The sequence below is a fragment of the Apteryx mantelli genome, chromosome 2, assembly GCF_036417845.1.
Source record: "Apteryx mantelli isolate bAptMan1 chromosome 2, bAptMan1.hap1, whole genome shotgun sequence".
Classification (NCBI taxonomy): Eukaryota; Metazoa; Chordata; class Aves; order Apterygiformes; family Apterygidae; genus Apteryx; species Apteryx mantelli.
Window position 1 is genome coordinate 144,416,451 of NC_089979.1, and position 14,728 is coordinate 144,431,178.

The 14,728-nt window shown below is 38.9% G+C and overlaps 1 protein-coding gene across 7 annotated transcripts in view; it reads right to left on the reverse strand.

Moving 5' to 3' along the window:
* CDK14 (cyclin dependent kinase 14) overlaps nucleotides 1-14,728 on the reverse strand; it is a 338,379-nt gene that overhangs the window by 111,831 nt on the left and 211,820 nt on the right. The window contains exon 11 of one of the 7 annotated variants that reach the window (XR_010883503.1): nucleotides 1,803-1,959. The exons of the other annotated variants lie outside the window; for them this stretch is intronic. The gene's annotated coding sequence lies outside the window, so the exon portion shown is untranslated. The remainder of the gene's footprint in view (nucleotides 1-1,802; nucleotides 1,960-14,728) is intronic. 7 annotated transcript variants of the gene reach the window in all.

Consider the following 14,728-nt stretch of genomic DNA (forward strand, 5'->3'; position numbering starts at 1 on the left):
GAAGAAAAAAACAAATACTGCTTTAATGGAAAATACTTGATAATTCATAGCATATGCATAAAGCCATTCCTTCAAAGAGCTCATCATACATTATGATCTGAACCTTAAATATGCTTAATAATTGTGGGGGGAGAAGGGGAAGGAGTGAAAATGTTAAAAGGTCAAAGCATTACCATGGTCACAAAGCGAGACGCTAGTGGAGCCAGTAAAGCACATAACAGGGCTCTGTTCCTGTCAGGAAATCAGATTGCCAATTTAACCCATACATGTTAAAGCTATTTTCCACTGACAAGTGTCAACCTACTTGTACATCATAGAATGCTGATGTTAACAGAGGCTAGATTTTTGAACTCAGAGATCATTTAGATCCTTGTAAGCTTAAATAGCTGAACAGACACCTAACAGATGTTAGAACAGAAGATTTACAAAGACAGTGAAGCAGATGACCAAGAGCAGAGCATGAACAAGAACACACAACAAAGTTTTTTTAAATGGAGGTAGTATGCATAAAAACAGAAAATCTTTAGGAAATACTGACTTTTTTGACTCATGCATTATGCTTTGTTTCTATGCACTTCAGCTATCCTCCTCCTTGTAGTTTCACTCAGACTAACTTTCAGCAGCAAAGTGCTTAACATTTCTCATGTACATCTTATATCCTCTGCTCACACAGAAAGGTCACCCCCCTGTGCCTTTGGCATGCATAATAAATAAATTGAGAGAGCTGCTATAATTAATTCTCCCAAAACTGTTATTGCTTCATGAGACACAACTGTCAACACTTGCTTTAAGTGGAGCTGAGAGGAGCACTTAAAATAGCAGCTCTAGAAATAGATTTCTGAATGACTTGGAAATCTGATATTTCAGCACGAGGATCTTCCTTGTTACAAATTTTCATGCAATTTCTAATATGAATGAAAATTCTAGGGACTGTTTTCAATATTTCTTATAAACTCCCTGGAATAAAAAGCTGATACTTTAAAGTGAAAGCATTTCGCACCAGTGTGGTGCTGGTTTTGCATTGTCATAAATGTATAAAAGCCCCCTGCCCCTTCCAGCACTGCAAATTTCCTGAGCAAGTGTTTTGGACCTGCACAGCTCAGGTCACTGCGACACTGCGTGGTCATTTGCACCAGGCACAAAATGGGCACCAAGTTAGTTTGAAATTCTTTGGTCCGATATGAAGAGATTTGTGAAACTTCAGGGAGTCTGAAAGATCTATACTCTGAATCATTTGGAGTTTTTTATTGTGTCTGCTACAATATATGTGTGCATTGAGAGCATTAAAGGAAGGCCCACTCTAGAATATTTGTTGTGCTTGTTAAGCTATGTAAAGTTCTGCTCTTGTCTACAAATTAAAGCTTAAAAAAATTTTTTTTAGAATCAAGATTGGGAATCCAGAACACCAAAACTTTTGCTTTGAATCTGCCACACACTTATCTCATAACATTTAGAAGTTGACTTAAAAACCTGAGGCAGAAGTAGATGATCTGTTAAATAAATTTAAGTTGTATCTACAAGGTATTTTGTAAGTTTATGACTCTAGAGCCTTAAGCTTGTTGAGTCATTTGCAATACTAATGTAGATGTTATTTCTAACTTGAGAATATCAATTTAAAGATCACCTTTCTACAGTATGCCTAACACCGCAAACACAATAAGCAAATAGTCCACTTTAGACGTTGTATGACCAGTAGGAGTTGAAAGCAGGAGTCCAAGGTGTCAGAGAAACAAAGATGACAGTATTAATTTAATTAGACAGAACAATTTCACATGGTTATTTGGACATACAAGTTCACTGACTTTATTCGTAAATTTTATTTGCAGAACGTTGCTTTCCATATTGTGAAGCATGAGCCAATTAGTATTTGAATAGGAAGAGCTGGGCCCTGCAACCATGATTCTTCACAGTACCAGTCTTTGTTCCGCTACTGCTATTCGGGAGAACATAGTTCTGCGACTAAACAAAGAATGAGAAGTTAGGAGACACCGCTGACACCCTGTGTCATGATCAAAGCACTTTGCTTTTGCAAATAACTTGCAAATAACTCAGCTTCGGTATAAACCAAACTCCTACCAGGATGGTGACATACACCTGCCAGACCAGGAGAGGGAGCCCGTGGATCAAAAACAGAGATTCTTTCTTAAGTACTCCGAATTTAAATTAGAAAATATGCTTGTCTACTTTGTAGCATATCTTAACAAATCAAAGGAAAATTCTCTCATGAAATGGTATAAATAAAAGAAAATAAGGACATCCTTCTAAATTTATGTTCTTAATTGTTCTTAATTGTTCTTAATTATTTTAGATGAGACAGAGGCAGTTAATACACTGTACAGATGAATATTAAAGCCAGTCAAAGAATCTGAAACTTCCAGTGAAAAGCAGAACATCTATCAAATCAATGTAATGTAGAACTTGGAGCTGAGACATGGCTTATTCCAATTTACAAAGTAATATTAGGCCCCAAACAGAAGGCTTGATGGGAGATCGTTTTTGTAATGAATCTTGCATGACAGTTTTTTGTTTCATGACTTTTCCAATGACTTTTCCAATCCTTTTCTGTAATAACATTACAGTACATCTACTGTTACAGCATTTAAGAGCCAGCTACAAACCAGTTCTGTGCAATGGAGCGCTCAAACTACCTACAACACTTGTACCTTCTAGCAAGAGTAGCTGTCAGGCTAGTAAGTAGCAGGTTTTTCCATCATCCGAATGCCTACCATTCTTAAGGTAGGCACACATGGCAACACAGGCACGAATCCAGACACTATTTTGTAATGCATTGTACAAACAGTATAAAGATCATCCTTCCACCGTACAATTTATAACATAATTCAGAAATATGCAATATGTAACTATCAGTCAACAAACAAGAAGAAGGTAACAGTGAAATAACTGTGTTTTTAATAAGATGAAACAGCCACTGTCCATAGGTATGTCAACATCAAGTGATTTGTAAACATCACCTTACAAGTGATGCTTTTAAGTAGTGATCAATCCCATTTTGATGGGATTAGTCAACATAATGTACTCGGTTTTGATACCTGCTATCAACAAAGCATAATGCGGAATTCATATAACACACCACAGTGGAGGAGAATCTGCCCTGTTTGGGGGCTTACAAAAGAGAATGAAGGGATCAAAATGGAAAATGGAACCACAGTAAGAAGGGAGAGTCCAACAGGCTTCTGCTTTTACTCCCAAACACTATCTCTTAGCAATTTGAGTGGTTATCCATACCAAAAAAAAGGCAACACCTTGGCATCACAGAAAAGCACCTCACCCATCATACGGGTGATCTTGCTCTAGCAACCCCCTGGTTCTCTAGCCAGTGTTGGAGAGCAAGCCTAACCTTACCGCTGCCAGTGGAAGAGGAAGACACAAGAGACGCGCCAGCCTGGGACAACCACCTGTTGCTGACCTCCCAGCCTCGACTGTCCTTTCATGCACCACCACTCACTTCAAGTCCCAAGTATGCCACCAAGAGTTCTGTTTCTTTTTCATTTCTATTTTGTGTCTATTCAAAAACATGAAAATAAACACCACTGTCACAGCAATCAAGCCCCGGTTCAACAATGGAAATATTTTTTTTTACCATGAGGGCTGTTTGAACAAATAAGACTAACTTATACTTTTTCTAGAAGAGATTGAATTTGTTTGTCAGTAAGGTGAACATTCAACTTGCATGTTTTGATATTCTGTTTAATTGAATCACTTACAGAAATATAACCTACAATTTTCAAATTTGAAAAGAATTCCATGTTTGTCATCAGCCAAGTTGGCTATGGTTTCTGTATGAAAACCTCAAAGCCTACTGTGATTTCACTGTTCCACACTATATACAGTTGTAACATGAAACACTCTGGGCCCATTTATTCCCTAACAACAAGATAAAATGACCTTAACTTCTCATTTGAAACTTGCTGCTCAAAATCAGGACCAGATTCTAATCTAATTTGCATGGTGAGAATCTTTTTATTTGAAAATAACAGATTCACAATAAATCAGGGTACTGAGGGCCAAATACCTTTACTACCAGTTGACCTTGTTACAGTTTGGCAACAACAATCCACAGAAATTTATGAAAGCAGAATCTGCTGCTCAAATGTCCATACACAAATAAGAAAGCTTGTACAGGAAAGGCAATATAATGTATTAAAGCTCTATTGCTTTGCCTTAAATTTTAAGAAAAAAAAAAAAGTTGCTTTGCTTTTTACATCTGTTTTACAAAGACTCATCATTCCCCTACTTAACAGGCTCTCTGGTGTTCAAGGAAATTATTATTTTATGGTCAGCATTATGCCAGTCTATCATCAACACAATTAGTCATGTTGCCCTGTATTCTGCTTAGAATGCAAAAACTCTCCCTATTACTACCATGTAATAAGGTCATTCTGGGTAACAATTTGTCCAGAGAGGTCATCTGAATCTCTTGTGAGATGAGCAGCAGTGCAAACCTTTCCCATCAGCTTTTTCCCAAGTGCTGGCATACTTAGTAAAGAACAAGCATTTCCATTTGCACTACAGCTCTTGAATATACAGAGCTGTATATTATTGAAATTATGGTCTAACCCTGGTTAGATATGATGATCCTCAAGAAAGGCAATGGTCTGCAGTCCAGCAAGACAAAGAGTGTGCACCCAGTGGTATTATTCAGAGTTTTGTAACAACAAAGTAGAACAAAAAACAGGACCAGTATGCAAATGAGCTGCCTCTCCTCAGACAAAATTTATGGAAACCAGGCTTAACAATATGCTGAATTTTCAAGTTTCTTCACATTAGGTCAACTTGATGAATAAGCAAAGTTTAGTCAAAAAACCTCAGGAGAGTATCTTTTTTTTCTTTAATAAAAAGATGCTTTTGTTGAAAAAGGTCCTCAAATTTTATTTTTAAAATGTTTTTTACTTTATTTTTTCCTTCCAAAATTATCAAGATTTCTGTTTTGGTCTTCCTGTTTGCTGGGTAAAACATACTGCATTTAGTGACTCCTCGGCTGTCATGCACCATGGGAGACTATATCTGTCTGAGGAAGAAAACTTAATGAAGAGAATAAGAGAATGAGTGTAGCAGGGACATTTCCACATTAGCAGTCTGTTTTTGAGTGAGATTCAGAAGCTTCAGTTGTTTTGTTTTTCAAGAAAAATCTGCCATATTCTGCGAAAACATACATTTCTCATTAAACTTTCAACTTAGTCAAAAACGTAGGAGTCCTCTCCATTTTAGTTAAAGGGAAGGTAAGTTATTGATTTAGATGTGGGTCTTGAGAAGCAGCACAAATTCCAGTGTTACCCTACAACACCTCCTTCACTTACACAGCTATCTCTGACAGTAGAACTCCCCATCCAGTCTGGAGAGAGAAGATCATGTGATCTTTCTCTTGTAGTCTTTCATGGTGAAAAGCCATTTGTCAAGACCTTTCCTGCTTCTATCTGCTTTCAAAATCTGCCATAAACAAAGGCAGAAAAAAACAGGCCAGGAAAAAGCTTTCCAATGATCAACTATTGCCACATTCCCCTCCTGAGGTTTCACCTTTAAGGTAGATCTTGACCACATCTTCTTCCACAGTCAATGAGAGCGTTGTATTACCACCCAATAACACCAGTGAGCAGAAAGTATGTGTCATAGTGGGGACTGAAGGGAGACACTTTTTTCAGCTTAGCATTTGGTCTTAGCATAATGGGTTAAAAAAGATTCAGTGACTGTTTGTATATTATGCACGCTGACTCAGAGTCTGCTGACTGACAACTGTGGCTATGCTTCCTTCTACTCTGCTGGGCATGATAGATGACAGCTGAGTGTCAAGTTTAATATCCAAAAGATAGAGATAGAAATGGAGTTGTCTCAAAACCAGTATTTTCTTTACATAAGGAGCTTAGCAGCTCAGTTTCTTCAAGGGACAGTAAATATATCAGCTTGTGTTATGCATTTACACACTCATTAGATACAAATTTTAAGTTCAGGAAGGTACTGGATGTTCCAGGTTTCTTATGCAGAGCAAAAAAGGTCACCTCATTGTTCTCTAGAAAAAAGATCTATCAGTTAAGATGGCAACGATATATTTATTTGGACAGATGAAAATAAAGACCATCTTCCTGTTCATTGTCCTTGAGATTTAAAACCTCATTCCATTAAATGCTTGGCAAAAATGACATACATCCCCCTTAACCAGAAATCCATGTTAATTCTAAGTTAAAAGAACTGAAGTGAGATCATGCAATCAAGGCACAAAAGAGGAAGCGGCAAGACAGTGTCCTGCTGAGAGCACTCTGGTCATTAATTCTTTTTTACAGACAAGGAGACAAAGCACAACTTTAGCAGTTTTGCTTTCTTTTTCCTTATCTTTGTTAACCTTGTTGTTTAGGATGCAGTTCTCTGGGGACAGGAATGTCTCCTCCTGTACGAAAGGACACTACAAGGCTTTCCTCTGTTCTAAGCCTGAAAACTGTATTTTAATACAAATGATTTTTATTATGTAGTTTTACTCTTCCCCCCACACCCCCCTTTTTTTCCCTTCGGTCAACAACCATCAAAACATCTCATCTTCCTTCTCACACAGGTAAGGAAGGAAATACCAGCTAAACATATTAAGCATACAGAAAACCAAGTAAGGTAATTAGTATGATTTCTCTTCAGAATGAAAGCATTAAAAGACAACAGCCCAAAATTCTTTACAGACCAAATCAGACTTTCAATTTCTTACGTTTAATTTTATATACGTAAGGGGTTGTCTTTGTTGCTTCCTTATGGCCCTGCAAACACTATCAAAAAGTCATTAAAACTTACAGTGATGATATATGGTAACATGAGAAAGAAATTCAACACCCATCATTTCATATGTACTAAAGTAATGTGTAGCAGAATATGTTGAATGTGATCTGCACCCATTCAGGACATCATATCAGGATTCAGGGTTTACGAGAAAACATCGAAGCAGATCGAGCACTCCACAGACTATCCCTTCACAGACTATCCTGACAGGTTTGAGAGAGATCCACAGGCTTACAAAAAAGTACTGGGAAGGTTTGATCTGTCAGTGTCCTTAACTGCTCAATTAGGTGAGAGTTTTCTTTATTCCAGAAAGAACCTATTAAGCCCTACTAAATAAATACTTTACTTTGAATCACAGCAACAGCTCTGTCAATGATGCCTTTTAGAAAGGAATCCTGTCCATAATCCAGTCTAAATTGAAAAGAGATCAAAATCAGAACAATTGCATCTACATTTCACAATGGGAGAAAAGCAAGTGTGAAACAGAAGCCATACTGGGCTATAGCATCCTCCACCTAAAGCTAATCAGCATATCCTATCATAACACCCTATTTTAGTAATTTACAACTTTCATAAATGTTCGAATGGTGGGAGAAACTGGTTCTTATGATTTAGTGATTCTTACTAAAACAGTTCAGTGAACAAGACAAATGAATACTAAAAACACTAAGAAAATAAGATTTGACAAACTTATTTTGAAAACAAAGAGGCCTATATTGCAGAGAGGGGACATGAGATTAGCAATGGAAAGTGGCAAAAAAGGCAGACTCCTGATAGAGATTGCACATTCCCCCAAACTATTGAAAACATGCAACAATTTAGCCAAATTACAAGTTAATATAAAATGATAGTATATGCTGAAAGGAGACACTTTTTAGCTCAAAAGTGAACAAGGGTTCCTTTGGGAGGGCTGTTGCATGCTACAGTGGGGTGAAGCAGCAGAACTGGGAACCTGTCACTCCAGCTTTCCTAATCCCCTGTGCTTAGTTGTCTCCTTCAATCAGCAAACAATCTAAATGTCAGAATGAAAACATCCTAGACATTAAACCAGACTTACACATTTCCAATTTCTGCATTTGGAGCTGCAGAAGCTATAAGACAGCTCAGTAGGCTGAGACTGATTCTTAATAAGAAGAGGAGAAACCCTGTAAGCTTTCATACACCTTGAAGCTGTGGATAAGGAAAAGACTGGGAAGGAAACTCATGCATAAGATTACAACTGCCCTCAACAGATTCCTCTTCTCTCTTCCAAGAAGGCAAGTGAGCATTTCTGGCATTGTTGCTTGTGAGCGCTCAAATAAGTTTACAGAGCTGGAATCGTTTCACTAAGGAAGATCTTGTGCAAAGAAGCACCTGCTTCTTTGTGCTTCTTCTGTGGTGAAAAGTCTCTTCCTTACCATTTGAGAAGAAACAGAGCTGTTTCCTTCACTGTGAACACGAAGGATCAGAGTAATTTTCTGCCAAAAGGAGTCCCTGCTCACAAGTCTTGCTTGCTTATGTATCCTTTAAAATCTGCTCTGATTTACAGTGTACAGAAAGGCATACATTCTGCAATTCATATTTGCTATCCTCTTTGTGTTGTAAGGCTTTTGGAATAGCCCACCCAAACACACACAGTCCTCGCCTAAATATGCCCTTTAAAGATTTATTTCAAAGTTTTTTTTATTGACTTTTTTTTAACTGAAAAAGAAATAAAAGGCAAAAATCTGTGTGAGACTTTTACAAAATGTACTTCCGTAAACCCTGCTGTGCTGGCTCAGCAGCTGGTTCATTTGAATTCCAGGTATGTAGTACACAGGTTTTGGAAACACTGGCTTATCAGAAAAGCAATGCTGCCTTTGGATCACAGCCATTTTTGAAGACCATAAAGCTGGCACAGTTCACACTCACACATTCCTGCTGAGTGTCGCAATGTCCAGTCTCATTAGCATGGGCTAAGATGCACCATTTCATCAGGATATTTAAGGGCCTACAGCTGTCTTTCAGCCAGAGAGCTCATTTAAATAATGAACAGACCAAATTTACATAACTTCTATGAATCATCATAAAAATAGCAAAGAAAATATTTTTGCTTGAAATGAAAGGACATTTCTTCACAATACCATTGTTTAACTAAAACTGTTTAAACAAACCAGCACATTTTGCATCAGATCCATTCCTGACACGGATCATCAGCACATCAGGACCCAGCCCAAGGGTTTAGTTTTCATAGAAACAGACCTACATTTTACCAGAGCAAAATCCCATGCCGAAGCAGTGAGACACGCTGTACTTCTTGGATACTGGAAACCCTTTTTCTCTGGCCTAGTGCCTAGGCACAGCACATCTGAGAAATGAGTGTATCTCATGACAGTGCACTAGCACTTGTCATTCCTTACGCACAAGGAACAACATATGCACGGCACAATAGAACCTCATTACGTGACAGAAATACATTTGCAGGGCAAAGGAAAGCTGTTGTAGTTAAGTCAGAATATTACTGCTGGGCTAACTGAGCTCATGGTCTGGGGAAAAAAAAAGCATTATTGAGAAAATTCTTTTACTCGCTTAAAATCCTGGGCAGATAACATATACTGAGACCTATATATTAAGCCCGGTGCTCAGCACCACATAACAGCGTGATACTAGAATCAGATCAGATCATCCAGAAGTTTGCCAGCTTCTTATTTTGCCAACTAAGGTCTTGATCTTGTAATAATCTCAATTTTGAATAGAATCACGCAGCCACATGGAGTCCAGTGAAGCAGCAGGTATTTTGTCAAGTTTTTTTAAGCAGCCATTTGTTCTATCTGCAGTAAATGAAGGCAGTCACTCATGCTGCCATTTGAAGAATGTACAGGTCCAGGTGTTCAAATATTTCTGAAACAGTGAGTGCATTAATAATGAGCTCCAGTTGTGCTGGGTATATGTGGTAGATGTAGTGCACTTTTCCTGGATGTCTGGATACCCTGCTGATTCTGGCACTGAACCTGATCAGAATTCCCAATCCAAATCACTTTACAGAATGTCAAACCTTATCACTTAAATCCATTTCAAGTGGTTCAGCTTTAAGTGTGCCTCCCACAACAAACCACAGCATGATGCTTGGTGTATTTAGCATTCATCCCAAACAACAGTATTTTGCTCCTAAAAAAGCAAGACTTTTATACATTTGACTATCCTTCTGGATCATACGAACAGAACAGGCAAGCAGAATTAAAAATGAGAAGATTCCAAGCAGTACAAAAAGATTATTTTTTCTGTTAAAAAAATGGGGGTAGAGGATGGGAGGGGGAATGCCAGCCTACTTTTGATGGAGTGACATTGGCCAGAAAAGTAGCTGGGACATTTTAAATGATCTGCTGCAGCCTAATGGACTAACGCACTTCACTCTGGAGCCATCCGAAAGTTTCCTGTGAATTTTTTGATATAACACCTACCCATTTTCCTGACACTTTCTTTACCCAGTTCCTTGGCAGTCCAGTGTAAGAGGGATGTGCTCATTTCCCTGACCCCATGAGGTACATGCCAAAACATTCATATGGGCAAAAACCTTGAGCCATACCACATACCTTAGAGAGCCACAATAATGTGGAGATCCAGAACTCATTTGCAGATGACAAGAACTTCTCATGGAACCCCCTATTCCATTGCTGGATGCTGCTTGGTCCCAGGATGGTCTGGAGATGTTGACTTAGGCAAGTCCTTTGGACTGCTCTTCTCCCACCCTCCCTCTACACCAGCAGAGCCCTGATGCTCACCTGACATAGCTCCAGCATATAGGCCACACTTGAGCTCCATATGGCTCAAAAGCCATAGAGAAGCAATCTATGCATTGCAGCCTACTACTTTAGGAGAAGCCATGTATGTATTCCTCCCCAGGACTAGAAACTTGGAGCTCGTGGGATCAAAAGCAAACTAATTTCCCAGGCTGGCAGGCTTCCCTAGTCGAAGCAACAAGCTTTCTTTGAGGCCTGGGCACTCCAGAGAAACAACGGGCACCCACGGCATGGTTCATCAGCTCTTGTACTCAGCCAGCACATTCACCATGTGGCTGAAAGGCCTTTCCTAAAGGTATCAAGTATCAGGAAACAGGAAAGGAAAGAAATCTGTGTCACCGAACACCTTGTGGCTAAAATTAAAATGATTTTAGCCAGTTACATTTTTGTTTGCCATTAAGCAGCAATATGAAACTTATACCACTGTTGTTTCATTTCAGCAAAGCATGCCATGTGATTCTGAAATGATAATTTGACAATACTTGTTTGATGAGAAATTTGGGGAGAGGGGGAGCAGACGTAGGGAGTGTGTTTTGAAAGAAAGCCAAATTTTGAGATGCTCAAATTTCCTGAAAATTGGAAACTGTGGGATTTAACCATTTATTCATCATTTAGCAGCTGTAGCTTTAACAGTCAGCTAGCAGGTGGCCTAAGACTTTTCATTTTACTTTTATTTAAATGAAGGTGAAAGCAGGCGTAGCTCAACAGGAAGAGGCAGCTGTACTCACAGCTTCAGTGAATTGATTTCTTTGACACTAGTGCACTCAGTAACTTTGCCAATGACTTCTGAGCTCTCGAAAACTCCAGGCAAGAGGCATTAGGGTCTAATAATCTACTGTCCCCATTTAAAATTGCTCTAACCTACATGCAGGCCAGCTGCAGTTGCAGTCCTTTCTCTTGGTAGACTCACTGTTGGGCAAAAGGGAACTGCTGAAAGGCAACCTTTCCTCTCTACTCACTGGTAAAGGAAACTGGGCAAGAGAACTATGAGGATCGGAGGCAATTTGTAAGACATATTGCCTACAGCTCTAAAAGGAATGCAGGGGGCTTGCACCGAAATGATAGATGACCAAAATGGGAACGAACAAAGACAAAACTTCAAAAGATCAGAGCTGCTGAACACCCGCACACCATAGTCAGCTCTTTCTCAGCAAAAAAAAAAAAAAAAAAAAAAAAAAAAAAAAAAAACAGGGGGAAAGGGAAAATAAGTCAGGATATGCAAACAGAGAAAAGAAAACTTGTATAGCCACATGATAAAGAGCTTCTGCATCAAAGAGGTCTAGTCAATACTGATGGAGAGGAAGAGAAAGAATGGAGTTACAGTTACCCCCAGTATAGTAAGGTCCATATAAATGCATGGTCTGAAATACTGACAACGCGGAAGGCTGAAAAGTGGGGACCAGGCAAAAGAATAGCATAATGACTACATTTGTTTTTCAGCATGAGTTATGTTGCTATTACAAGAAAAAAACCCAACACTTCAGAGTCAAGTTTTAAAGACTTCATCGTAGAAAGGGAGATGTTATAGCAGTAAAACAAGGCTAACAAGTTATTAGAGAGAGAAAAATCAATCTTTTAACAGTGTAAGGCACAGCTGATCTCTCAGACTACAAGAGGAATGAAGATTAGCAACAGGATGTTATTATTAGGCTAGTTAAAAGGCTGCAAAAGCAACAATAACATGAAAGCATCAGCAATAGGATCACAAGGCAAAAGCAGATAAGAGGATGCACTAAAAGTACTGGTGGTAAATGAGAACCAAGCAAGAGATGACTGGGATAAGAAACAGGTGTTTACTATCACTATTCTGAGTTTTCAGCTACATTCACTGATCTGATAAACTTTCTTCATGGAATAGTGTACTGCAGAGATTTCATGAAAAACTACATAACACAAAGTAAAGAGGATTTACCCTGGCTACAGTTGCTACCGTGCTTTGAACTGCTGAGCAGCTGATAAAGTGATATGATAAAGCGAGGTCAGGATCACTCCTCCACCCTTCTTCCCCCTCCATGAGAAAGGAGCAACACCAGAGCACTCCAACCATCAGATTCAGTAGCATATGAAGAATATTATCAACCAAATAGCACAGTCATGAGATCAAACCAGACTATACCAAAATGCCTGGAATCTCAAATGTCCAAATTATTGAGGCCTCTTTTTAAGTAACTAGGGCAACTTCTTTTATTTATGCAGAAATGAGATAAATTAAGAAATTTATTTTCTGCAGAAATTTATTTATGCAGAAATGAGATGAGAAATGAGGGATAATTAACAAATTGACAAAATCCTTAACTGCATTCCCTCTGATTTTACTGAAAGGCCAGTTTAGTGATATAAAATTTATGAAACTTTCCTTTCTCTTATAAGAGAATCACAACTACTAGTTCCTGTAAAACAATTAACATTCTGGATGTACAGAACAACCTTCCAAAGGTAGTATGTTATATGATGAAATTGAGTTATTCTCTCAATTAATTCTCTTTTAAAAAGGATTACAACACAATCACCAAGAGTTTCTTACCTCCCTTTATAAAACACCTGTTGATCTACCTCTGTGTTAGTAATTTTACAGTCTCAATCTTTCTTGAAAGGAAATAAGCTAGTAGAAAACAGAATTAACAACCATGTTATAAGACATGATAAATTAAAGCACAGTAACATCTCTTTTTAAAGGTGATTCCAAGTTTCTCCTAGGACTATTTGATCCTGATACTTGATGCCTTTAGGAAAGGCCTTTCAGTCACATGGTGAATGTACTGGCTGAGTGCAACAACCACAGATTCCAGTAGCTTTATTAACAGTAAACCTAAGCTTTTCTGTACATGAGAACAGAAAGTAACATTACAAAAATATGTAAGAAGTGCTGGGCACTGTTCTGTATTATGAGTTGAACACGTTTAAACTTTTCTAAAGCAAACCTATTGATTTATGCTTCTGACAATGGTCCTTTTCAGGAAAAACAGTTGACAATAGACAAATTTCAAAATAAAACCTAATTTGATGAGCTCTCAAATCTAGTACATCTATACAGAGTAACAGATCTTCTACAAAGAAGGTCTGCAAGGTGGGAAGATTAAGGAGTTACAAGGGCTGCAGACTAAGCTTTTCCAGCCAATATAACAGAACACAACAGTATTAGAGGCAATACTAGAAGTTTGCAAACAGTTATGCAGTATTTAGATACAGCTTTTACTGTAAAGTCTTCTTCTTTTGCGTTTATAGCTCACATTAATTTTCTAATGATGCCAGCTAAATACGGGCAAAACCACTCTTGTGCTGGCATATTCAAATCTACAATAGGGCTTTCACCAGCACATAAATAGAGCCACAGAAATTTCACCCTTCAAAAGAGACAATGTCACAGCAGCAAAACTGATGACTTCTTAAGAATACAAGTCTTTTTTCATGGGTGTAGATTACATTACCGTATTTCACAGTAAGCTGGATAGAAAAGACTGCCCACCCTGAAACATTAACAGAAATTCTACTCACAGATGTTCACAAAGGTGGGAGGAGTAGCTGATACACCAGACAGTTGTGCTGCCATTCAGAGGGACCTCAACGAACTGGAGAAATGGGCCAAGAGGAGCCTCATGAAGTTCAACAATGGGAAGAGGAATAACCCTACACACCAGTACAGGCTGGGGGCTGACCAGCTGGAGAGCAGCTTTGCAGAGAAGGACCTGGGGGTCCTGGTGAACAGGCAGTTGAACATGGGTCAGCAGTGCACCCTCAGGGCAAAGAAGGCCAACAGCCTCCTGGGCTGCCTTAGGCAGAGCATTGCCAGCAGGTCAAGGGAGGTGATCCTTCCTCTCTACTCAGCACTGGTGAGACCACATCTGTGGTGCTGTGTCCAGTTCTGGGCTCCTTAGTACGAAAAAGACATGGACTGAGTGGAGTGAGTCCAGTGCAGGGCCACAAAGGTGATTAAGAGACTGGAGCATCTGTCAGACAAGGAGAAGCTGAGAGAGCTGGGCCTGTTCAGCCTGGAGAAGAGAAGGCTCAGGGAGGATTTTATCAATGCTTACATATATGTGATGGGGGGGGGTGTAAAGAAGACAGAGCCAGACTCTTCTCTTCAGCCAGTGGTGTCCAGTGACAGGATAAGAGGCAATAAGCACAAATTGAAGTACAGGAAATTCCATTTAAACATAAGAAAACACTTTTTTACTGTGAGGGTGGTCAAACACTGG